The sequence below is a fragment of the Orbicella franksi genome, chromosome 4 (genome assembly GCF_964199315.1).
Source record: "Orbicella franksi chromosome 4, jaOrbFran1.1, whole genome shotgun sequence".
Classification (NCBI taxonomy): Eukaryota; Metazoa; Cnidaria; class Anthozoa; order Scleractinia; family Merulinidae; genus Orbicella; species Orbicella franksi.
Window position 1 is genome coordinate 7410480 of NC_138148.1, and position 27850 is coordinate 7438329.

At 39.9% G+C, this 27850-nt stretch overlaps 1 long non-coding RNA gene and 2 pseudogenes across 2 annotated transcripts in view; 2 read left to right on the forward strand and 1 right to left on the reverse strand.

Moving 5' to 3' along the window:
• The window catches only part of LOC145484479 (uncharacterized), a 154267-nt gene that overhangs the window by 51636 nt on the left and 74781 nt on the right, over positions 1 to 27850 (forward strand). The gene's annotated exons all lie outside the window — the stretch shown is intronic.
• On the reverse strand, positions 44 to 17194 carry LOC145484363 (putative skeletal organic matrix protein 5; annotated as a pseudogene). Its single transcript, XR_014049008.1, has 4 exons — positions 16869 to 17194; positions 16736 to 16778; positions 1921 to 2047; positions 44 to 1833 (listed from the first exon to the last, which is right to left on the reverse strand). The product of XR_014049008.1 is annotated as a putative skeletal organic matrix protein 5 (transcript).
• LOC145484461 (uncharacterized) lies at positions 7432 to 8200 on the forward strand (annotated as a pseudogene).

The following is a 27850-nucleotide window of genomic DNA, read 5'->3' on the forward strand; positions in this document are numbered from 1 at the left end:
CTTGAAGGACATTTAAGCTAAGTGGTTCTAGTTGCTACTGATATGTAACCCATACCGCTTTTAGAAATTATGGAAGCTTGTCAAAGAAACATTTTGATCTTCCATGCGCTATATATTAATTCCCAACAAGTGCGGTGAATCCCAGATATTTTTGCCTTCTTAGGTCACTCAGCATCTTTCACTTTTAAAAACTGCAGCAAGAGATATAAAAAAGTCGGAGCTTGGGGAAGGTTGAGTGTCACCATGCTCAATAAAAGATCGAGTAAGGTTTATGGGCCAGTTCCTAGTCAGTATCAATTTGATCTTTTTCTCCCACCAGGCATGAATTCGTCATCCAAAAAAGAATTTGACCATTCCGTCTGTATATTGTGTTTTTGAAAGGCATACTTGAGATCCGAAAACAAGTCTCAATCACGGAGTAAGACTTCAAATGGTACGTTGTCAACGCTTATTAAAATTTCAACAGCTCAACTTATGTAGGTGTTCCACACAAAAAGCGAAAAAAATTTTCTATTCTTATACAGGTCATGGTGCTAGATGCGATGAAGTTGCGAACCTATCTTCCAATATTGGCCAGAGTGAAACAGATATTAAATTTCAGCAGTCAACAATGTTCGCCATGAAATCAATCAAGGGTTCCTGACAAAGCTTTTTGATAGGCTATAATGAACCAAGTTTATACGAATATGATTTTTATAATTGGAGCTTGAAAAACTGTTAGACACGTCATGGAACGCATTATTTCTTTCTCCATTGGTTGGCTCGCGTGAATGGGTTTGGATCATCGTGAGCTGCGCGCGCAATCAGTCACGATGTAGCCTGCGAGCAGGCTCACGTTGGAGCACAAGCGCGCGCGCGAAATCGAGCGGCGAAGCCTCATCACCAGACTCCTCCCCGCCGGATCGCTTTGCTCTTCGCCGCTCGCGCGTGTGACGCAAAGGTGAGCCTGGCTAGTCCAGATGTACCTCACAGTTCATGTGGACAGTCATCTGTGAATGTAAGGTCAAAAAGCTTTCCTTTTTTCTCACAAATAAATGTTTTTCACTTAGGACTGTTAATATATAATGTATATTTTCATTCTAAGGGTTGTCTCTGACTTTTGGGGGCAGAACGTAACCAGGAGCCTGACGTAAATTGCTCTTTCTTCGATGTGTGCAGAATGTATTTGATGTAGAGCACCACGATATCAGTCGACATTTTTATCACTACATTTTATTCTTTTTCTACAGTACACTTATTCTCTCAAATCAAAGCGTTCATTGCTAATCGAGATGTTTAAATCTTTTTTGACTTAACAGCATCATATAGGTTTTGTCATTGCACCAAGATGTAGCCCATGGCTTTGATGTGTTTGTTTCCGTTATCTGGTGAGTGCGTCGCTTGGTTTCCACAAGTGTTGGAGTCATCGTGTTTCCCTCCGGTGCCAAACCCGATTCTGGAATCACAGCTGCTGCAGTCATTATCCTGATTAGCAACGATACCGATTCTTGCTTTAGCAAAGTTACGATTAGTACCTACAGCATTGAAGCCTTCCTTGTTACAGTTGAGCTGTAAGGAAGCCTGTGAACCAATCAGCGTCTTCCACGTGTTACGACCCAGTGAGGTGTTGGGGTATTGCCCGTCAGCGATCAATGAGTACAAAGAGTTGACCTGCTTGTTAATGACAATTACGTTGATCTTTTGGCTGATCTTTATTCGAAGACAGATCTTGGAGAAGGGTGTGTTCCAGTAGGTCGGTAACTTGGTCTCTTGTAAGTCAAACCCTGTCCTTCCTCCTGCAAGATTGTAGCCATTTCTGTCGCTCCAAAATTGAGAATTGTAATGGAAAGTTCTCTGAAAATTGAAAGTAAAACTTGAGTTTCCATCCCACTGAAATGTCCACAATAATGACGATTTTCAGTAACTTTAAAGAGATTGTACCTTCGTTCCGTCAATCTTCATGGCCAACGTCCATCCTCCATCTCCACATCCAAAGTTTCCCATGTGACAGTAAACAGGAATTGTTTGAGAACCAAACATTGGTGGATACACTTGACTCTTTGAAGAACTGTGAGAGAAAAAGGGTTAGAGAGGGGGCTAGTCACTCTAACCTCTCACTCCTTGCGGTTACTGCCCCATTTTGTTATCATCTATTTCTTTCGCATTGTCCGCTCTGCATCGTTGGAGTTAACCTTCTCAAACTTATTAGTATCGAACATATTGTAAAAGACAAAGGGCTAATTACGATTATGTTATCTACACATTTATCAGTTATTACTGTCAACACACTTCGAAATGTATTACTTAGGTATTTAGGGGACGGGGTACCCCCTTATATCGGCTATATAGGTATGTCCAGCCTCAAAGCGTATGGTTTTTTAAGAAATTTTGGTCAGAAATAGAGTTTCAATTTTGGCCATTTTGGTCTCAAACTGGGTGTGGGTTTTGCACTCTAGTAGTATAGGTATGCTTTTTAGAAGAAGTTATACTTCTTTCATCATTAAGACCAACAACTAAAGTCATTCGCAATACCTTTAACATCATTCTGAGCAAGGGAACTAAGGAAGGTCTGAAACTGGGTATTAATTTAGGAATAGGGTAGGAAAATCGCAGATTTTGGTTTTAATTAAACTGAATAGGGTAAGCGCTTTGGGAAGCGGGTTGCACAGTCCCGTCAAATGTTTCATAAATTCAAAGTATTATGTTTGAGGCTAAATAACGCTAGAGGCAAAAGCACTTGACGCATAATTTTTCCATTTCTGTGTCAGGCAGCGCTTGATTCGAATGGATGCGGCATTCTACGTTTCCTTGTCAGTGAAGCAGTTTACACAGTATATTTTTCTTTTCAAGAAGGACGTCTTATGTCTGACGACAGTTGTGCAATAAATCCTCCACTTTTACTTAAATATTTTATGAAGCTAAAATACAAATGCTATCGGTGTTTTCATGAAAACCAGCTCTTGAAATGCTGCGGTACGTCAAAATACAAATTTTCTTATTTTTAAAAGCGCGATCTTAGAAGTAAGGCTACTCGAACTGTGGCGGAAAATTTGACAAATTCAACTAAATCCGGAAAATGTCGCAATATTGCAACGTTGATTAAAAGACGATGAATTAGTTATCTTCCTCACTATATCGTATCTGTAGTATCGTCCAAGCGCTCCAAGTGCATGCGTATTCTTTTCCCGTAAACAGCCACAGAAAAGGGGCAGGATTGTTATTCCTAACGAATGTTCTGATTGACCAAAATTACCAAAATTATGTCGCTGCAAGAGAAAATGAGGGGACAGGGTGGGACGTTGCGGGCATTGGCTGGGATAGGTGGATTCTACTATAGTTATTTTTAGTTTGAGGCGGAAACGAAAGTCTATTTCCCCAGACATCCGCATGATATCTGTCTTTCACCCATTGATCAGCGAATTTTGAAATGGCGGTCTGCGTGGAAATACATTTTGTCAACAGAAGCGCCTAAAGAACCCCAACCTATTTGGGATAAAAACGCTGGGTGGAAAAAATATCAAAGTTTGTCCTCTGAGAATTTGAAACAGCGAAATCAGTGATGACAGCAAGAAAGAATTTATTTGCTTTCTGTATAACAACATGCAGAGAGGTATCGTATTGTTCGATATTGCACCATAACATGAAATACTGTTTCAATCTGTGGCGATCCTGATACCTCTAAACGCATCGACGAAAGAAATCTTAGCCCACCGAAGAAAACTGTTTTGGTTCTCATGGCAAAACTGTTTTTAACTCAGCGACAGAAGTAATTCTGGCCGAGCTGCAAAACAATTCGGAGGGTAGCTAAAATATTTTGAATCCAGGAACCAAAACAACTCGAAGTCTAACGATTAGCGACAGAAATCAATTTGAATACTCTACCACAACAAAGCGATTTCAAAGCAATTTCCAACCTTGCGACAGAAGTTTATTTTGAACAGCGCGGATAAAACAACTCGGAGTGTAGCTATCACCCTAGAAAATAATTCAACAAAACAACAGCTCGGAGCAAAGTGATCAGCGACAGAAACAATGTTGAACAGCGGTATAGTGACAAAATAGCTCGCAGCGAAGCGACCTATGACAGAAATCTGGAATCCAGCAACAAAGCAGCTCGAAGTGGAACGACCAGTGACAGAAATAATTTTGAATACAGCAACAAATACCTTGGAGAGTAACGCTCAGCGAGAGAAATAATTTTTGAATGCCGGCACAGCGACTAAACAACTAGTAGCATGGCGATCATGGGATTGTAGCAACAGAACTAGTTGTGAATACTGGTACAGCGACAAAACTGCTCCTGTAGCTCTGAGCAAGCGATCAGCGACAGAAACCCGGGCAGAAATAGGTTTGAATTCACAGAAAAACAAAACAACGCTCAGAGCGCGGTAGTGGTCAGCGACAGAAAAAATTTTCAATTCAACGACAAAATAACTCACATCAAAGCGACAAAAAATGATTTTAAATCAGCAAACAGGGTACACTGAACTGAGCGAAGGGGATAACTTCTTCTGACTGCTTTTCCAACAGAGAAAAACAAAACCGGAGGTGTCATCTTCCTTTGATCATGTTCATGCCACGTTTTCTTCACCTTCGGTTAATTTGCTCTAATGTAAGCTTTCTATCCTTAGTGTGAGGAGAAAATCTCAATGCCATTGCCAATAACAATGTCAAAGTCCATCGGCTTGTAAACTCCATTTGAAAAAAGCCACAGTGCATAGTCCATAACAGCAGCCGTTGCTAAATTGCCTGATCACCTTAAGAATGTTGTCATGCGGACGTAAAAGGGAATGTACTCCCATTGTTTTCGGCAACCCTAAAATAACTTTGACATCGGTCCAGTATTTTACCCCAACAATTCAACCAATATATGCAGTGCACTCGCGTTAGAATATCTAAAATGTAAAATCGGAATGTTTTAACTTTTCGACCACTTACCTTTATCCCTTTGAAAATGCAATGCTTACAGGGGCCTTTTTGCTCCCTAAGCTCCTGTACGTTTTCCAAGCGAGGTATTTTGCCGTAAAGAAATGGAACAAGCTAATGAATAATATTAGAACAAGAGAAAATGAGGGACAGAGAGGGAGGCTCCTAGTCCAGGCCTTGGGATATGTCAATTCCGCTAAACGGTTATTTTAGGGTTGCCGAAAACAGCGGGAGTGGATTTCCTTTTACTTCCGGATGATACCCAGGCGGTGTTTGATACGACTCGCAAAGCATGCCGGGAGAAGTTTTCCCTGGAGCTCATTTTCATCTGATCGCTGAACGGCAAGCATCTCCACGCGCTGATGGTGAGGGTCTCCCAGGGGTTTTGGGGAACAAGGGAACATTGGCAAAAAATTGAAGGGAACAAGGGAACATTAGCCATTTTTTGGGAACAGGGGAGCAAAATTCGAAAAATTACAAAGGGGAACAAATAACGAAAATGTGTGGGAGCATGGGAAAATAGGGCAATTTTGGCAGGGAACAAGGGAACAAAGACCCCCCCTGGGAGACCCTCGATGGTGATGTGGAAATATGACTTATAGGAGGTTCGTTCGCATCCAATGCTGAAAGATATCTGGAATGACATCCATATGAAATGTTCCGCACTCCAAGTAATAGCTGTAGATGACTTCTGCTTGATTTACAAAGCCACCATTTACAGTGCTAAACAGATGATTTTAGGAATCGAAGCTTCGCGGCTCGTCGAATCTCTACGGTTGAAAGATAAATTATTTCCGTTTCTGATCTCTTCGAATTGGATCTTAACTTGCCGGAATTGAACCTACCTTCGGCACTTTCCTTCTTAGATATCTCGACTTGTGTGTGCAGTGTATCAGTGTATCGCTGGCCAACAACATGGTTGTTGACAGCTATTATGTTTTCGTTCGACGATAAGAGAGCTGAGAAGAAAAACCTACGAAGGAAAGGTTTGAATAATTCGAAATCAAAGCAATGTTTTGTCCTTGAAAACTTGTGTAAAGCTTGATTAATCGAGTTTCGCCCGCTGTATTTCCTTATTAACCAAAAGGAATCATAAACAGCTTGCTAATGAGCTATGGCTCTTTCAAAATAACAAACATAATTTGCAATAAATGAAATTAAAAAACTAGAAGCTTAATGGGAAAAGTAAGGTATGTTTTGCTTCAATGTAAGTGGTAAAAAATAATTGTATTCGTCCCCTGTACCAGGTCACGCTTCCAGCAAATTTTTGTTCAACTTACAAATCCAAGATTAAATATGTACTGCGTGGATCTATTTTGTAGACAATGGGATAACACGATTTTGGTCTTGTTCAACTTCCTTGAATGTGTTTAAAGTAAAAGGTCTACAAATGACTTTGCCTCAGACATTGCCACTGGTAATATCAGTGTTCAAACTGATGAGAGTTTGAGATTTCTCTTCGCCTAGTGCTTAGGTGTTAGATGTAACTTGTATCTGCTCCAAGTGTCCATTCCTGGGTTCTCAGTACATGCGAGGCCATGTCAAAGGGAAATCAGGCTCAATGGAAAGAAGGCTTGGTTGAGTTAAATGAAATCAATGCTTTGGACAAATAATATACCTCATGCTATTTAAAGTGGTTGCAACTAAAATTGCAGATGGGAGATGTGAAAAAAAAAACTGACTTATATTTACTTGCAAATAATAATTCAATTCCAAAGTATGCTTTTTAACCTGAATATTTGCAAAGTACTGACAAGCACAACTAAACACCAGCAAAATAGCACAAAAACCATATTCTGGAAACAGCAGCCAACATTACGTTCACTTATAAATTAGTAAACTGGAAGACTGTGAATGATAGGCACGGTCAGTTAGCAATGACTGAATTGCTCATGGTCCTGTGCCTTCATTGCATGTCCTCATATCACAACTCTGCTGAAGTTTAAGGTTCAATGTAACTTGTGTAAACTAAAGGGAGCTCCTTACCCAGTGCTTTGCAGGTCATTTGAAATATCTATCAGTTTAAAATTTATTATTTAATGCAAGTCCTGTGATCAACAACAAAGTGATCATGTACCGATATTAACATTTCCTACATTGGCTGTTAAATATTTTGCTAAAAACAGTCTCCACAGCACTTCCTCGTGTTGACTCGTAATGACTGTGACCAACTGAATTCAGAGTAATCTAGCATGTAGCTGTATCCTAGATCGTCTATAGTGAGATGCTTTGACTGAGATAACTAAATTGTAACAACATTTTAAAATACAAGCAGATGCACTATATTGAACACTTGCAATAGCTCTCAAAACTTGGTATTGCCATGCAGCTTTCTAAGTAGTCACCTGCATTATGTCATTATTGTAATATATTCGTAACCGGAAGTTGTGTTAAGTTGTTGTATTACCCAAGATGCTTAGAGAATAAAGTTGTTGTGTTGAGCAAGCCTAGTCAACTTGTGTTGTTATGTCACCGAGCCATACTTTTGCTAGTATGTTTCATTTTGGCGACGCATATGAGAAATCCAGTGAAGTTTTGATTTTCTCTGTGTGAGGAAAAAGGTTTGTTTTCGACCGAGGCAACTTGATCAAAGTTTGAGCACGTGCTATCAAAATGGCGGGAATTGGATTGTTTGGTCGTGTTGGCGAGTTCAGCCCTGAGCGAGAGACTTTTCGTTCCTATGTGGAAAGAATGGAAATGTTCTTCATGGCAAATAATATCATAGAAGAAACAGGCGAGGAGGGTAAAGAGGAAGCCAATCTCGCAGTTGCAAATAGAAAACGTGCTATCTTTCTGACTGAGATTGGACCCGAAGCATATTCTACCCTGAGCAATCTGCTGGCACCAATGAAACCAAAAGACACTCCTTTTGCGGACCTTGTCAAAGCATTGGAGAAACATTACAATCCAGCGCCATTGGAGATAGCAGAGAGTTTTCATTTTGGAACTCGCTATCAAAAACAAGACGAATCCATCAGTGACTTTATTGTGGCCTTGAAGAAGTTATCGATTCATTGTAACTATGGAGAGTTTCTCAACCGAGCTCTGAGAGACCGTTTTGTGTGCGGATTGAACAATCCCAAAATACAGAATAAACTTTTGAACACCGAGGATCTTTCTTTTGAGAAAGCGTGCCAGATTGCCAAGTCAATGGAAATGGCAGAGAAGAACACCCAAGAATTCCGTCCTGTCAGTGCAAGTGATGACAGCCAAGGCATAGTAAATAAACTGGAAACTGTAAACACTAAGGAACCCTCATGTTACCGGTGTGGTGGTAAGCATGCTGCACCTAAGTGTAAATTTAGGTCAGCAAAATGCTACAAATGTAGCAAAGTAGGTCACCTTGCATCAGTTTGTCGCAGTAAAGATGTTGAGTCTAGCTTGAAAACAAAACAACCAGGAGCTAAAGGTACTGTTCATAGTGTCTTAGAATCAAACACAGAAGGTTATGATGATAATGATGAGTTAGGTATTTATTCCATGTATGCAGTTGGTACAGACAATCCTACCAACAAAAGTTATACTGTAGAAATGACCATAAATGGTTCACCATGTGCAATGGAAGTAGACACTGCAGCTGATTACTCAATAATGAGTAAGAGCACACATTCTCAGAAATTCAGTAATTTTCCACTTCGTCCATCAAAAGTTGAATTGAAAACCTATACGGGTGAAACCCTTACAGTGTGTGGTGAAATGCTGTGTGATGTAGTGTACAAGGGCCATAAATATACATTGCCAATTATTGTAGCTGATTATGAGAAGAAGCCTACTTTGCTGGGAAGAAATTGGTTAAACCATATAAGGCTTGAGTGGGGTGAAATATTTAGTTTAACAAGATCCGAGTTGGAAAGTGCCAAAAGTCAACTTGATGGATTACTAGTTAAACACAGTGAGTTGTTCAAAGATAGCTATGAGGGCATGAAAGGGTTGGAAGCACACATCATCATGAAAGATGGTGCAAAGCCCATATTTATTAAGTCACGTAGGGTTCCATATGCACTAAAAGATGAAGTTGAAAAGGAGTTGGATAAATTAGAGAAAAATGGGGTAATCGTTAAAACTGACAGATCAGACTGGGCAAGCCCAATAGTAGTTGTGCCAAAGGCTGACAAATCGGTTAGAATTTGTGGGGACTACAAAGTAACCATCAACTCAGCTGTTGAAGATGAGCAGTATCCCCTTCCCACCCAACAGGACTTGTATGCTGCCCTCTCGGGATCAAAATTTTTCAGCAAACTTGATTTGTCGCATGCATATGCTCAGCTAAGTGTTGATAAAGCAAGTCGTGAGTACCTGACAATTAGCACACACAAGGGACTCTATTCCTACACCAAAGTACCATATGGGGTTAAATCAGCACCTAAAATATTCCAAGCTAAAATGAATATGATTTTGCAAGGAGTAGAAAAATGTGTGTGTAAGCAGGATGACATTCTTATTGGTGGTGTCAGTTGGCAGGAGAATATCAAAATCCTGGCTGAGGTATTGGAGAGGTTGCATAAATATAACCTGCATTTGAAGATGGCAAAGTGTGAATTTCTGAAGAGGGAAGTTGTCTATTTGGGTTTGAAGATAGATGCTGAAGGTTTGCATCCAGTTGAGGAAAAAGTAGATGCTGTAAAAAGGGCACCAGTACCACAAAACGTCAGTGAGTTGAGATCTTTTTTGGGCATGGTCCAGTACTATCACCCATTTCTACCAGGTTTAGCAACCACACTAGCACCATAACATGAGCTCCTCAAAAAGGGTGTCCAGTGGACATGGACAAAAGAGTGTCAGCAAGCATACGAAGCTCGTAAACAAGGTCTCACCAGTGATGCACTGTTGGTGCATTTATATGATGGGGACCGTGAACTGAGACTTGCTTGTGATGCGTCCAGCTATGGAATTGGAGCAGTTATTAGCCATGTGATGGATGATGGCCAGGAGAGGCCAATAACCTATGCCTCTCGGACACTGAGTTCAAGTGAAAGGAACTATGCACAAATTGAGCGTGAAGCATTATCAATTGTTTTTGGTGTAAAAAAATTTCACCAGTTTTTGTATGGGCGTAAATTTATCCTGATCACTGATCACAAACCACTGTTGGCAATTTTCAATCCAAAATCCGCTATCCCCACACTAGCAGCAGCTCGAATGCAGAGGTGGGCTCTAGTACTTTCGGCGTATGACTATGAGATTGAATACAAAAGATCTGAAGACCATGCCAACTGTGATGCTCTCTCAAGGCTACCACATGAGGACTCCACAGTGGGAAGTGAGGGTGTGGTCTACAGTGTGAGTGTAATTGATGATGATTTTCCAATCACTGCAGAAGATATAGGAAAGGCAACCCTTGTAGATCCTGTACTTGGTAAGGTACATCAATTTGTGATGTCAGGTTGGCCAGAAGGGTGTCCTGATGAGACCCTCAAACCCTATCATAATAGAAGAAATGAGCTATACTGTGAACGGGATTGTGTCCTTTGGGGCTCTAGGGTGATTATTCCACCAATCTTTAGAGCCAAAATGCTGGGGCAGTTGCATTGGGAACACCCTGGTATATGTGGTATGAAAGCAATTGCTCGTACATGCATGTGGTGGCCAAAAATGGATCAGGAAATCGAGGAAGCAGTGAGAGTATGTACAGTATGCCAAAATGTTAGAAATGCCCCACCCAGTGCACCCCTGATCCCATGGAAGTGGCCAACTAGACCATTTCAACGGATCCATATTGATTTCTGTCAGAAGGGTAATGATTACTTCCTTGTAGTAATCGATAGCCACTCAAAGTGGATTGAAGTGAAACATATGAGCTCTACAACTACTGAACGGACTATTGATGAGCTCCGTTTAATTTTTGCTACTCATGGTTTACCTGAAGAGGTGGTGTCTGACAACGGACCACAGTTTACGTCCATTGAATTTGCCGAATTCATGCGCAAAAACGGCATCAAGCACACGTTGGTTCCACCCTATCACCCTCAATCTAATGTGGCAGCGGAGAGGTCTGTGAGAGTTGTTAAGGATGCTTTAGTTAAACAAGTGCTTGAGGGTAAAAAGGGCATCTCTATGAAACACAGACTTGCTAATTTTCTATTTCGGTATCGCATAACCCCTCACAGTACAACTGGTGTGACCCCCGCTGAGTTGATGGTGAAGCGTTGCCTAAGAACAAGATTAAGTCTGATTAAGCCTAATCTGGCACAAGTTGTAGAGAATAAGCAAGAGAAACAGAAAATGTATAAGGATTTGAAATGTAAGAGGGGAAGATCCTTTGTAAGAAATGACAGGGTGCGGGTACGAAACTCGAGGGCTAATTCTAAGACTGATAAGTGGATTCCAGGCACTGTAATTAAAGTTTGTGGGCCCAGAACCTATGTAGTTAGGACAGGACACAAAACCAGATATGTGCACACTGATCACATGATAAGAGCACATGATAATGTACCAGATGATGTCAGTGAGCCAGATGTCGTAGTGCCTGAATCAAGTGGTCAGAAAATAAATGATGATAATGTGAATCCTCTCGATAGTACTTCTGAACCACATGTAGATCTGCCTGAAAACGAGGATACTGTTGTATCTCCTTTAGTTGTAAGTAGTCCACCTACAGTTTTGCTAAGATCTCAAAGGATTAGAAAACCAGTTGTTAAACTTAACCTGTAACTGTAGGTTATCACTATGTCTTGGGTATAAGTGCATCCTGAAAATCTGGGGGAAAGCAGTGTAATATATTCGTAACCGGAAGTTGTGTTAAAGTGCCACTGAAACGAAATTTTCGTATGTGAGATTTTTGCTTAGTAATAAAGTTTCAACCTTACTTGGAAAAACTGCGGACTTTTTTTTCGCATACGGTAAGCGAAAACTGCTTTTTCAGCCGTTCGAAGTTGGCAGGTTAAGTGCAAAATTGGCGGCCATCTTGGCGCGGCCAAAACAGCCTAGTGACGTCACTGGTTGTATTACTCTCATGCCGCGCTGAAAATTTAGAGTGATTATGGGAGAAGAGAATACTGTTCGAAGCCCCTCAAAAAACATCTTAAGGACATCTCAGAGCTGTAAAGCAGATAATAACAGTAGCCTTAGACAAGAAGAGGTGGAGAGTCGATCCTGGGGCTTTTCAGTCTATTTAATTGGATATTTGCAGGATATTTTATGTAAGCAAGCAAACGAGTGGGAGTTCTTAGATCGCAAAATGATCGGGACTCTTGGTGAAATGGCCACCACTCAATTAAAGAAAACCTACACTCATAAAGTAAAAAAGACATGAAAACAAGAGAAAGCGGCTTTTGAAATTATTATCCGGACTGCTGCTGCACGAATCGCAGCAACAACGCTTCGAGTTTCGAGTCGCTTCGCTTCGAGGAAACCGGACGCTTTGTGAGTTTCACCGCGGACGAGATTGTGCTACAGTGACCTTTAGTCCAGTTGTATCTGTTACATCCTACAAGTTATCAAATCAGCAACAATTTAAGAAACCCTCTTCTTTTATGTGAGGGAGCGAATTTAAACTATAAAGGTAAACTAAGCTGCCATGACCCTGCAGGTATGTTTTCAGGAAACGTGAGAAAGCGTGACAATGTCGACGGCGAAAGGTGATATATGCAAATTAGTTCAAATTCTGTTTAATAAACCTTCGAAAGGAGTGTAAACTAGTGACGTTTTAACGAATTGCTTTGAATTTGGATACCGTTAAATGAAGATCATAGACATAAGTATGTGCTAAAGAACTCAAAGTAATCCATCGACCATGAAATATTGCAATTGGGAGATACGTGTAAAAGAGAAGCGAAATTCCCGCTTTGTTTACACTGATACGTATGCGGCGATAAAGCAAACCCTGCTGCGGATCACAATTTTCAAAGATACATTTTGTCTACCACAAGAACTCTCACTTATTAGTATCATAAAAGGATGCCCCCTGTATGCAAAGAAGTACTCGACTCAAAGTTTGTGGACCGTTAATAACTTCGTGATTGTGCGAATGGCTGATGCGCTTACGGCTTTTACCGCAGTATAGTTGCCGAGGATATATTCGAACCTTGTGTAATAGACCTTAGATAAACGTGAGAATCCAAATTTCAGAACCAGGCTGAAAACAGACGACGAAATATCATGTTTAGGCTTTAGGACGTGATATAAAAGTTGCCACACTCGTCTTCGAAACCTCCAATCGAGTACTCAAGATGTTCGAAAAGTAACTGAGCTGTTCTAATCTGTAGCATTTATTTTGGTGAATCTACACTCTTTGGCGCCCTCCAACGTTCATGATATGTATTTCCTGTCAAGACGGGACAGAAATTACAAGGTAGAAAACTAGCAGGTATCGACAATATGAAAAATAGACTTGAATAAATCAAGTGAAAACAAGAGAAAATCTATAGCGCTTCTTGCGTGAATACAACCAGTGACGTCACAAGGTCCTTAAATTCGGTTCCAGAGCCCGGACACAGTTTTGCTCCAAAAAGTCGATTTCAGCAGCTAAAAAAAGCACTTTCCGTTAGGATTTGACAGAAATAAAGTTCACCATTATTTTAAGCACGTTTGAAACTACAAATTGGGCTAATAAAAGAGAGTACGAAAATTTCGTTTCAGTGGCACTTTAAGCTGTTGTATTACCCAAGATGCTTAGAGAATAAAGTTGTTGTGTTGAGCAAGCCTAGTCAACTTGTGTTGTTATGTCACCGAGCCATACTTTTGCTAGTATGTTTCAATTATCTATTCTGTTTTGGTCTATTCCATTCTAAATTTGATATCCTAAACGGCAGCATGCTGTAGCTTTCTTTGTTAGATCACTACAGTGTAAGTGGATAAATTTAGTTCTTGGGAAATATAGCAAAGTTAATTCCAAGCCCATAGTCTTTTAAAATACCAGCGGGTAATTCAGCATTTGCTTCAATCACATTGGCTGGTTCTGCTCCAGGTGGGTTGACAATTATGCGTAACTATACACATGAAACACTTATTATTTATTAATGTATAGTCTCCCACTACTACCAACATTCAAAGGAAAACAAGCATAAACAAGTGGGAGATCAAAAATAATCAGCCATAGACGACTGAACAATAACATCCGATCCAAGAGTAGTAAATTTCTGTTAGAGATAACAATTCAAGACAGGCAGTGGTCATGATAGTGAAAATTCACTGAAAATGAGATGATATCTTTAATGGACTAGCATCCAAAGCAGGATCCAAAAATCTTGAACATCGGCCAAACAAACGGATGACATACGCACTACAAAAAAAACATAACAAGAAAACATTAAGATGTAAAGGGAACGAACCGAGCCACAAAATAACAAGGGTAGAAATCACACAATCACTCCCGCGAAATACCGCAAACATCTGACAAATCAAGGAAAATGCCCCAACTTCAAGTCCGATTTTGACCGTTAAAACGACGGGGCCCGCCTGGGCCCGCCGGACTTCTCTTAAAGTTCAACTCTCGAACTAAAGCTTCACGCAAAAAATATTCACAACACTGATCCCTGTTACCCTGCAAACGACCAAAAGAATTTCCATGTCAAGCGCGTGTGGTGAACAAACGTTTTCAACATAGCATAACTTCCATTGACTAGTTCTGATGCAAAAATTGCTTACCTGCACTTGAGGCTTGGCAAATAACTTGTCTAGATATTACACTAGCAGCTCCTAGAAAAGGTTCGTTTGATTCTCATGATGAGTGCAGAAATCGGTCGAGAAACGGCAACCTACTCTCCATTCGCAACGAAAAATGTGTCCGCCATTACTCCGGCTGAGACGACATATGATTGGTCGAACACTGTCACGTGAACCGTGTCCAACACCGTCTGCATGATATCATTCTTAAAGTGATCAGGCAATTTAGAAACAGCGGTCCACGAGGAAATACGCGTTGTCGATAGAAACGTCTTTTGCGGGTACGTTAGAGAGAGTTGGTATTTCTGGATGGATAAATCAAAGTGGGAGATATATTTTCACAACTCGTTGGGAATAAAATGGCACATGCAGACGGGCGGAAATGTAGTTCTGAGTGGTCAACAAAAACAACAAAACGTTCCGGCGGAACATGTAAAGGTCGTGGCTGCTGTTATGGACTATGCGCTGTGACTTTTTCAAATGGAGTTTACAAGCCGATGGACTTCGACAATGATGTTGGCAATAACAATGAGATTTTCTCCTCACACTGAGGAGAGAAAGTTCACATTAGTGCAAATTAACCGAAGGTGAAGAAAACCTGGCATGAACATGATCAAAGGAGGATGACACCTCTGTTTTTTCTGGTTTCCTCCGCTGGAAAAGCAGTCAGAAGAAGTTATCTCTTTAGCTCAGTTCAGTGTACTTGGTTGCTGGTTCAACATCATATTTTGTCGCTTATATGTGAGTTATTTTGTTGTCGAATGGAAAAATTGTTTCTGTCGCTGATCACTGATCAGCGCTCTGAGTTGTCCTCTTTCTCTGTGAATTCAAAAGTATTTCTACCCTGGTTTCTGCCGCTGATCGCTTCGCTCCGAGCTGCAGGAGTTGTTTTGTCGCTGTACCAGTATTCACAACTAGTTCTGTTGCTACATTTCCATGATCGCCATGCTTTTGGTTGTTTAGTCGCTGTGCCGGCATTCAAAATTATTTCTCTCGCTGAGCATTACTCCAAGGTATTTGTTGTTGCATTCAAAATTATTTCTGTCACTGGTCGTCCCACTTCGAGCTGTTTTGTTCCTGGATTCCAAGTTATATGTGTCGCAGGTCGCTTCACTCCGAGCTATTTTCAACAGAGCATTTTACAGTTGTCTATTCAGTGACCTGACCTTTAAATGGCAGCGAGGCTGGAGCTGACCTTGTTTTGATAAAGACCTCACTGTTTTTGTTGTGTAAGTCAAGTTATTCTTATGCTAACTAGTTGGTATTTATATGAGAAAAGCAGAGAGGCCTGTATCAAAGCAAGGTCACCTCCAGCCTCACTTGCATTCATAGGCCAGGTAACTAAGCACACAACTGTAAAATGGACTATTTGTCACTGTACCGCTATTCAACATTATTTCTGTCGCTGATCACTTCGCTCCGAGCTGCTGTTTTGTTGAGTTTTATCCGCGCTGTTAGGGCCGTTCAACCGTCGCATGGTTAGGAATTGGTTTACTGCGATATAGTATTCAAATTGAGTTTTGTCGCTAATCGCTAGGCTTCGAGTTGTTTTGGTCTCTGGATTCAAAATATTTTAGCTACCCTCCGAATTGTTTTGCAGCTCGGCCAGAATTACTCCTGTCGCTGGGCTGAGAGTAATTTTGTCGCTGGGTTCAAAAATAGTTTTGCCGTGGGAACCAAAATAGTTTTCTTCGGTGGGCTAAGATCTCTTTCGTCGATGCGTTTAGCGGGATCAGGATCGCTACAGACCGAAACAGTATTTCATGTTATGTTACAATATCGAACAATACGATGCTTCTCTGCATGTTGTTATACAAATGAAAGCAAATGAATTCTTTCTTCTTGTCATCGCAGACGGCCCTTCAAAATTCCATGATCAACGGGTGAAAGGTATCATGCGGACGTCTGGGAAAATAGACTTCCGTTTCTGTCTAAAACTAAAAATAACTTAAGTGGAATCGACATTTTTAGTTCTCTGCCTTTATAGTTTTATACGATCAATCATTGTACATTTTTAGTTTTAATTTCTAGAATTTACTAGGGCCGTGGATTACCTGTAAACTAGCTGATTAGGTAAGCGTAAACCCCACGTTAAATAAAGTATCGTATCGTATCCTATCGTATCGTATCGTATCGTATTGTAGGCTAACTATTATAATAAAACGACTGCAGTACATATTAAAGGGTATTTTTTACTTAGTGAGAGAGATTTTAGCTGTTAACTTACGGGTATGTGTCATACTGTTCTTTACAAGAAGACACAGGACCTGCTGGAAACGAGATCAATAAAACCTAGGTTAGATGTTATTTTCAAAAGTTTAGTTTAAAAAGGAAATCTTATTGAAATCAGTCTAGTTTACCTGGTGGTGTCGGCTGAGGAGTGCTAGTAGAAGTTTTCTTTACCAATGCAATAAGGTTTTCCAGCTTTGTTTCCAACGCCTTAACGGCTGAAATCATCGTATTGCTGCAGTTTGTAGGTGTGTGGTTTGGTATCATGTGGCTGGCTTGAGCCGTCAACGCGAGCAAATTTGCACTAAAACAAGCTGCGAATAACAGCAAATGCATTCTTGCGGATTCGCCGTAAAAGTGATTTCGTGTCTCTCCACTGTCGGAATCCTGCGTCTGAATTGATAGAGAGCCGTCGGGTTCTTTTTGTTGGAAAAAAGACAGTAATTTCTGAAACATGATTTTGTCACGCGCACTCAGCCACATCCAATCAACTTGTTCCTAGTTTATTTTTAACGTCACTTGAAGGACATTTAAAGTGCACCTAACCCCAAAAACTTTTTTCGCTAAAACGAATCCACTTGTTATTCGAAGCATTTGGGCGAAAAAAGTTTTGAATTTGGTTGAATCCTCGATTTTCTATGCCCTTTCAAAGTCGCGCTTGAAGTGTTACACGACCGCGTTTTAGGGAGTCTGGGGCGGCGGTTGCTGATGACGTCTACCCAGGAACCAAACACAATGGCGCCTCAGTCAGCTCTCTGTATTTGCTGGAGAAAATGGAAAAAAAGACTGATCGTTCCAATATATTTTGGTACTAAAACGGTCATGTTTTGTTTCAGAATCATTTCTTTTTCGTCACTGGAGTCAGAGTTAAGTTTCGATTCGGAAGAATCCGAAATAAACTTCGATCGAGCACGTTCGACAACTGTGAACTCACTGCATAGAGCTCTGAGAGCAATTTGCAATATTTCAAGCGACGACGGGGAAGACTTCTTTGCGGACGAGCTGCTTGTATATTAGAAATGGAAAGCTAGATACGAAGTGGAGGAGCAGGCAAACGAAAATCAGTAAAGAAAACTCAAGGACTGCTTCGGATCGGTATAAAAGATTCTTCCTGACCACTCAAAACTGACCATAGTTTAACTGTAAGATACTACTGTACAATATTCAGGACATTGTTTTTCCTTTATTTTAGCTTGCATTTATATATGTCTTTCTTCTTTTATGATAATAATATCGTCTTTAATGTAAATATTAATTTAAATTAACTTAGCATGCGGCCAACGCCAACTTATATCTACGTGACAGTGACCAACTGGTAAGCTCATTGGCTAGTTTGGTCACTGTACACAATTAAATATTGTTTCTTCTAGTTAATTTCTATCTGTATTTATTTTTCCTATATCATTGTTAACCATCTTTTGTTAAGTTGTTTTTTTTTTCTGTAAATAGTGTGCGATAATAAAAAACTGAAAACTGAAAAAACTGGATGGTAATTTCGTCACCTAAACACAAGATTCCCAGGCGTGTTTATAGCCCGATTACATTTGTCCTTAGCGAGAATGTATTTTGTCAAGGTATGGTTGTTCTATTAAATCCAGTTTGTGTTTTACTCTCTGGAATGCTTCATGTTTATAAGAGCGACGTAAGTGTTGCAGTTTTCGAGACTTGATGACCTCCAAAACACTGGCTTCGATCGATTGAAAATCGCAGAATTGTTTGGACCTGTATTTTTGAAGCTGCGGGAAGCAAAGGCGGAAGGAAACATTTCATACATTTACCGATTTCACATTGTCACACGTTTTAAATCGTAACTCCAAATAACCAATGTAAATTTTTCTCAAAGTTTGCAGTGAAATTCGTCGGATAAGCGAAAAGGATGTGTTCCCTAAGCGGTCCGCAGGTAATGTTACGCGGTAATATTTTCGACACTATTGCACAGGATGTTTGTCGCACTGCTGATTTTCAAACCTTCGAAAAACTCTTATAACAGTTTTGTTATAATGTAATTCTTAAGGATTAATCTTCGACTTTTATCTTAATCGAAAGAGAAATAAGTGTTGGTTGGCGGCGTACAGTTGCGACGTACATTTACATATCAGTGCATAGGTCGTAACGCTTCTTGATTGATCACACAACTTTGCCGGCTATGTTATAAATACTACGGGAGTGGAAGATATAGGTTGTCGGTAGTCCTTCTACAAATTGCTGGTTGGCTCTAAGCAGAAAATTTTGAAAATAGCGTTTGAAAGTCTGCGGAACAAATTCCTGTGAGAGTTCTTCAATGGTTCTCACGGACTCAGTTCGCTTGTTTCGGTTCGACAAAATCAACCACCGTTTACGTCTTTATTGTAGCATTGACCGCTCATCGCCAGTAAATTGCACAGTATATCTTTCTTTATGTCTGGGATATTGCTGTAACAGCCGATAGCACTTCTGGAAGGCGTTTCTGAGCACTTTTCGAATGTGTACTGCACCATCCTCAAGGAAATGAGAGGACGTGAGATATTCGATCTTCCTGGGTAGACGTCATAACAGCCGCTGGACCCATTCTCCTCAAACTGGGTCGCGAAACAAAATGGCGGTGTTTTAGAGCTATTTTCGAGATTTCGTCGGGGCACAGAAAATCGAGGACTTAACCGAATCCAAACATTTTTTCGCATAAGTATTTCAAATAACAAGTAAATTCGTTTTAGCGAAAAAAAAATTTGGGGTTAGGCACACTTTAAGCTAAGTGGTTCAAGTTGTTATTGATATGTAACCTATGCCGCTTTTAGAAATTACGAAAGCTTGTCAGAGAAACATTTCGATCTTCCATGTGCTTTACATTAAATCAAAACAAGTGCGGTGAATCCCAGATATTTTTGCCTTCTTAGGTCACTCAGAATCTTTCACTTTTAAACTGACTACAGCAAGAGAAATATTAATTAAAGAAAAAAAAAGGAAATCGGAGCTTGTGGGAGGTTGAGTGTCACCATGCTCATTACAAGATCCAGTGAGGTTTATGGGCCAGTTCTTAGCCAGTATCAATTTGACCTTTTTCTCCCACCAGACATGAATTCGTTATCCAAAAAAGAATTTGAACATTCCATCTGTATATTGGTGTTTTTGAAAGGCGTACTTGAGATCAGACAAGAAGTCTTCTTCACAGAGTACGACTTCAAATGCTACGTTTTCACTGCTTATTAAAATTTCAACAGCTCAACGTATTTTGTGTTCCACACAAAAAACGAAAAAAAAACATGCTCTATTCTTATGCCAATCATGGAGTTAGATACGATGACCTCGTCGTAAGCATTTTTCAGTGTTGGCCAGGGTGAAACAGATATTGAATTTCAGCAGTCAACAATGTTCGCCATGAAATCAATCTAGGGTCCTACATAGCTTCCGGCCAGTCCGAAGCACGGGCTCATAAGCTCTTATGAACCAAATTTATAAGAATATTATTTTTATAACTGGTGCTTGAAAAACTGTTAGATGCATCATGGAACGCATTATTTCTTACTCAACAACAGCAACTTTTTTATTATTATGACTCGCATATTTACAATTTTTACAGAAATAGATATACAGATTAAGTTAAAAATGCTTGATAATAGCAACAGCGCGAACCCGCAGGTAGCCTGGGCTAATCTAGGCGGGCTACATCTATATTTATATTTAAAAAGTAAATAAATAAATAAATAAGTAAATAAAAACTAAGATTGCTATGCAACTACTTATAGAAGGATTTACAAAACCGTTTAATACAAGTACATTTACATATTTTGATTGACATTAGGAGCTATGATTTACTAGAGATAAACTAAACTATGGGTTAACCCTTTGACGCCCAAGTGGCCATATACGGCCACTTAATGGTCGTGCTCTTTGTACCACTTGCGACGTCATCAATTTAAATGTCATCAAATATTCTTAATGAGCAGATAGTAGTACTAGGCTAGGCCTTTCCGCACTATGGTCAGGTTTAGATATCCACGACATTCCGACGTCGCAAATCGAAAAACAACGTTATCAGTTTTGGTGTAAAAACGGTGGTAAAATGGTGCACTACGCCTATGATTGATCAAGGTCCATTTCTAGGCTTCGCCCGTAATTAACATCCAACTTTTCACGGCAGCCAGAAAGAACATACAACGCAAAAGGTAGCCAGTGTAAAAGGGCCGAGAAAAACAGAAAGGAAAGGGGGCAACAAACAAAATTGAGAACGGTTAATGGCAGAAAAAACAAAAACCAAAAAAAAAAAACAGAAGAAGAAGAAGTCCAAATTTTGGCTTATGCGGAATTGAAATTTTGCTCAATTTTGTGCCTAATCCTCGAAAAATCTCTCCTTTTAGTAAAAAAAAAAGCTTTCTTAGCAAAACTTAGGCTTATTTAGCGTCATGGCAGCTAAAAACCCTGACTAAACGGTTAAAAACGGTATTTTTTGGCTAAAGTTTGGTATTCAAAGGGTTAAAATTAATCAGGAACTAAATTTAAGAACTTGAGTCAGGGTGTCGACTTCAACATAGTCATCCCTATCTGAAAGAGTCTCAAATAAAAATCTACGAATTGTTTTCTTAGAGACTGGTTTGGATAAATCTCTCCAGTCTGGAGAAATTTGATTCCATAATATCGCGCCAGTTCTCGAAAAAGAGCGTTTGAAAATTTCCGACTTAACTCCTTTCCGAAGATAATTCCCTTTTGCGGCATGCCTTGTGTTGTACCCGTGAATTTCATTTGACCTAGTGAAAAGATCTCTGATAGGCGAAGGGGCTAATTTTTTCCAAATATCATGCATGAGATTCACAATCGCGTCAAAATAGATCATGTTTACAGGTAAAATCTTTGATTGAATGAAAAGAGGAATAGCATGAACATCACTGGGCGCAAAATAAATCAGTCGAAGAGCTCGTTTTTGGAGAACAGTAGTTTGCCAATGTACGACTTGGCTGCGCGACCCCATACACAAATCCCGTAGGATAAATATGGCAGAATAAGCGAGCGATAAATCATTAAAAGAGTTTCAGTTGGAACTAAGTGTCTTAGTCTAGCTCGAATTCCAATAGTCTTACTTATTTTCAATGAGATAAAGTCGATATGGTGCTTCTACTTTAGGTTACAATCAATAAGAATTCCCAGAAATTTCACAAAATCTTTACGATCTAGAGAACAAAACTTATTGGCACTGTTATCATACATTTTGATACTAATTTCCCTATTAATCTTCATCTGGCTCGGACAAAAGATAACAAAATTGGATTTCTTGATATTTAGAGTAAGCTTATTTACAATTAACCACTCCGAAACTTTACTCAACTTTGAGTTAACTACTTATTCAAGTACTTTTAAATTTTTGTGAGCAAATAGGATAGTGGTGTCGTCCGCAAAAAGAAAGAAATTTAATTTATCAGAAGATTTGTGAATATCATTAATATAAATAAGAAATAAGAGAGGACCCAACACAGATCCCAGGGGGACACCACAAGGATTTAGGTCTTTAGGTGAGACATGCCCATCGATTTGGGTTACTTGGGATCTTCCCTTAAGATAGGATGAGAACCATTCTAACATAATTTCTCTGATTCCATAGCGGTGCAACTTATCTAATAGAATTTCATGATCAACCGTGTCAAACGCTTTTTTTAGATCGATAAACACTCCAGTAGAGAACATCCCTTTGTCCATGTTGTTTTGGGTCCTATTTACTATATCAGTTAATGCATGCTGTGTGGAGTGTTTCTCTCTAAAACCGTACTGTGACTCATAAAACAGACCATTTGTCTCAAAGAACGATTTTAAACGCTTGTACATTAGTCTTTCAAGGATTCTGTTGAATATAGAGAGCAGCGATATAGGACGACAATTATTGGGGTCGGTATCCTCACCAGTTTTGAGGACAGGGACCACTTTAGCTAGCTTTAATTTACTAGGAAAGGTTCCCTCAAGGATCGAAGCATTCATTATTTCCATTAGTGGTTGACTAATAAAACATTTTCCAACTTTTAAAATACTAACAGAGCACGAGTAAACTCCATGTGACTTGTTCGAAGGTAATAGCGATATCTCCGATTCTACTTCACCAAGAGTGACAGGATCGAAATAAAAGGTCTTTGGATTATTAAGAGTCCCTGTCCATAAAAATGGAAAATAACTCGGCAAGGGTCGAAAATTCGATTTCGCTCATATTTTCATGGTAGATAGGCTAGGGCATGACAAAAACTACTGGATAGTTTTTTTGGCAAAATATCTTTTTATTTCAAAGAAATATGCAAATTACCAAATTCCGTTAAAATCGTCATTTGACGCACCATTTTATTAAACAAGTTTGATAGCCTCGCATGCAAAACCGCATCATTCTTCCGTCTTTAAAATACTCAAATATTTTTGTGCAATGTTTAAATGTGTGCTGGGTTGATTTTAGGGAATGTTGCGTTGTCTTTTTGGGTGCAAAATAATTAAGTTTCGAAGACATGTATTTCATTCAGTTAAAAGTACTTCGTGAATATAATTAATTTTCACCATGTGCGAAACCTTCAAATGGATTAAGCTTCTGGTGGTTGAATCGCAGAAGGATGGTCTACAGATTCCTGCAAAAATTTTTTTGGACAAATGATTGTGAGCGACGCGAGAGCTTTTCAAAGTACGTCAAAAATGTAGATATTTGACCATCCGTCGTCAAATTTCAATTTACGGGTTAGTATCTGGAGTATTACCGATCGGTTTTTCCGATCACTCGGTCATTTTTGGAATAGACCATTTTACAGTTGTCTGCTCAGTGACCTGGCCTTTGGATGGCAGCGAGGTTGGAGTTGACCTTGTTTTGTTACAGACCTTACTGCTTTTGTTGTGTAAAACAAGTTGTTCTGATGCTAACTAGGTGCATTTACATGACAAAAGCAGTGAGGTCTGTATCAAAACAAGGTCAACTCCAGCCTCGCTGCCATCCAAAGGCCAGGTCGCTGAGCAGACAAATGTAAAATGGTCTATTAGGAAACTTCACAGAATTCCGCTTCCACCGCCAAGGATTGTTGAGGCCAGGAATTATAAACATTACGACCCCGCTTTGTTTTGCGAGGATCTAAACAGCATCCCATGGGATATCTTAGAACTTGACCAAACTCCTAATGATGCGTGGCAGTCATTCAAAGACCTATTTCTCACAGCGGCCGATGAACACGCGCCCGTTGTCACGCGCCGTGTCCGCGGAAGATCCGTGCCATGGCTAACGCCAGAAATAAAAGACCTCATGCACCAGCGTGATCATCAACACAAAAAAGCGATGTCAACAAACAAAGAGCTTCACTGGAGCAACTACAAAAGATTACGTAATGCTGTGAACACAAAAATGCGTAAAGAAAAATGTTGTTATTACTCCAGCCAGCTCTCAAATGATCAAAGCTCTAAAGAAATGTGGCGAACACTAAACAAGATCTTACCTAAACAAAAGAAATCTGCGTCCGGAGGATCAGAAACAATGTCGGCAACGAACTTTAACAAGTTCTTTTCATCAATTGCAAAGAATCTATGCAGCGTCTTCAAAGGCCATACCTTGCCAAGAATTTTAGCCCCCAGAGTTAACAATGACTTTACTCTGCAAGAAGTTAGCGCCAGTTTCGTGCGCCATGAGCTGTCAAAGCTAAAATCATCCAAAGCTACCGGGCTTGACAAAATCCCCGCAAAACTCCTCAAAGACGCATCCTCTGTAATAGCCAAGCCAATCACTTATCTCATAAACCTCACAATTTCGTCTGGCGAAATCCCATCTCAGTGGAAGGAGGCTAAAGTAACTCCCATTTTTAAGGCAGGAAAAAAGGATGACGAGAACAACTATCGTCCGATTTCAGTTCTCCCCCTCGTTTCCAAGGTCATGGAACGTGCGGTCCAAGTTCAACTGTTAGCATTTTTTGAGGTTAACAAAGTTCTATCGGTATATCAATCCGGCTTCCGTAAGAAGCATTCTACCGAAACCGCGGTTGTCCACTTGGTTGATCATATATTAGAGCACATGGACAAACAACAGTTGACTGGCGCTGCCTTTATTGACTTAAAAAAGGCTTTCGATCTTGTTGACCACAAATGTCTCCTTCACAAGCTAGAGCACTATGGAGTTAGAGGGCACAGTCTCGGCTGGTTCAGAAACTATCTCACCACCCGCTCGCAGCGAGTTCAATATGGAAAGGAGTTATCATCCAGCCTTCCTCTCGACTTCGGTGTTCCTCAGGGTTCCTTGTTGGGGCTTCTATTATTTGTGATACACATAAACGATTTGCCTCAATGTTTACTGCACTCGTCGATTAGCATGTATGCGGATGACACTGTTATCTATTACTCTGGATCTGAGGTTAGCAACATCAGGGAAAATTTACAAGAAGACCTCAACCGTGTTGAGCAGTGGTTGGTGAACAGTAAGCTAATACCAAACCAGAGCAAAACCAAAGGGTTACTCTTTGGAACAAGACAACCGCTGCAAACCACCTCAGACTTTGTCCTGCAGATTCAAAGCAAGGACATAGAGAGAGTGATGAAGTTCACTTACCTTGGGACTATGCTCGATGAACAGCTTCACTGGAAAGAGCATATAGACACTACTTGTAAAAAAGTTAGTAAGCGTCTAGGACTTCTAGCACGCATACGATCTTGCCTCACTCTTAAAGCAGCGAAGTGTGTCTACAATACCCTTATTGAGCCAATCTTAAATTATACTGACACTGCTTGGGGTGAACTGTCTGTTGGCTCCAGCAAAAGTCTGCAGCGGTTGCAAAACCGTGCTGCCCGTATCATTCTCAAGCGTGACTCTTCTAGAGATACTTTTAATGTTTTAGGGTGGACTGACTTAGAAACGAACCGTAAAATCCACAAATGTGTTTTAGTTTTTAAATGTTTGCATAACTTAGTTCCTCAGTATTTAAGCAACTATTTCATTAGGAACTACAATGTACATGGTTACAGCACTCGAAGGAAGGCTGACCTCCATCTACCCAAACCCAAACTTAGCCTTGGCAAACGTACTTTTAGATTTTCTGGCACAGCCCTTTTTAATTCGCTACCTTGTAAAATTCAACAAGCTGTATCACTCTCCTCTTTTAAAAATCTTGTCAAAGCCCATTTTATTTATAGCACCTAATTTATGATATCTATTTTTTTCCCTACCAGTTCATGCTTGTAACTCGTTTCAATTTTTTTAACTCTTTTTATATAACTATTTCAACTACTAGACGTTAGTTTTTTTTTAACTCTATTTTTATAATTATTTTAGACTATTAGACGTTTTATATTTTTAGAAATTGTATTTAGCAGGGCCCCTCTGGATACCAGCCACTGTGCTGAATGGGCCACCCTGCGTAAATAAAGTTTTACCTACCTACCTAGACGTATATTTTAGCATGCGCCATATGACTTGACCTATGTTAAGTTGAAATAGACACAGAGCTGATAATTTCGAAATGTTCTAACCTCATTTGCTGTAAAAGGTAGGTCCAAAGCCGATTTGACGTGTTTCTCTCACCATTCGTCGTACATAAAGTAGAAGTTTGCTTTTGTTTACATAACGTCCGATGTACATCGCCAACTGTCAACTTATTTAATGGTCGAATACCATGAATCTGTGACCCTCTTTCGACACATATGATCACCACTGCATCTAAGTCAAAAACGGCTAAGTCATTTGTAGATAGCTGCTTGCTTTACACTACACCAAAATATTACGTTTGATCATCATGGTTTGATGGCTTGAATGCTTGCTGCAGCGGTTCCTTGTTGGTCACGCAATGCTGTCATCCCATTTTAGGGGGTAGATCTTAATACAGAGGTAGGACAATTTCTATCCTAATACGCAAGGCTCCGTAAGGCTTGGAACCACTGGGAGCACACAATCGTGTCGAGTAGGAAGAGGTTAAATTAAGAAATGAAAAGAATGAATAGTTTACCATTGCCCCTGTTGTTATCTTTTACTCGACCACCGCTACCTACACGCCCTGCGTAATACTGTAACGCTAAACTCATACGTAGGTCTTTTCGCGTTGTGGAATTATTTTTGGTTCACATGTAATACAGTGGGCTGCCCTCGGGGAAATGGGTGGTGACCGCTTAATGGGGCTAGAGGTCGGTGTACCTTGAATATTTAATTTTTCACTATCGGGTTATAAATTTCTTGGTGAACATGGAGTCAATTCAAGGCAATCAAGATAGACGTGCGTTTGAATTATCACTCGTCATGCACCTTCAATTTCAGACTCTTATCTGCCATCGCCCTTTCCAAAACAAAGTTCTTAAATTTTGTGTGGCCGCTTAATAGTGGTAAAGACAATAATGAAACCCTTATCGGAACGACCAAATGGTGGCCGCGGAGGTAACCGGTCAATAGGTGTTTTATTTACAATATTTTACTGACAATAATTTTGGACTGTATTGACAACAGTCCTCTATTTTCTGTTACAAACATACCAATGCCTGGCCACTAAGTAAACAAAATACGCGAAATAAAATGGCATGGCCAGGGTTATTTACTCACGTAATTACTAATTAAATTTAGTCTGTTTTTCTCACGAATTAGACACGTTGTGATTTCCTATTTTTGTTTCAGCTAGTTCTTGCTTCATTGACCTATTATTTGTTTATGGTGATTATTTTTTAAATTCTAGTGAGTACAGGCACTAGCTTTATCAGCTGTTGTCTGAAACAAACGTGATTTGGACCGAGGTCACGTACACTATAGAATACGATTATATAAATATACACATATTATATATATCTGAACAAACAGATGAACAATGATTAAATTTTTTCACTTATCCTGAGCGTGCTCTTTACAAATTAGATCAAAACGTGCAGCATATGCCGTGACAGCATTGCGTGACGAACAAATAACGGCTGTAAGATTGTGCTGCGCCGACACGCTTATCAGCAATGGTCAGCAATCGATCAAACGTAATATTTTGGCGCAGTGCAAAGCAAGCAACTATCTACAAATGACTCTGCCGTGTTTGACTTAGATGCAGCGATGTTCATATGCGCAGAAAGATGGTCACAGATTCATGGTATTCGACCAATAATAGGTTGACAGTAGGCGATGTACATCGGACGTTAACCTTGTGTAAACAAAAGCAAACTTCTGCTTTATGTGCGACGAATGGTG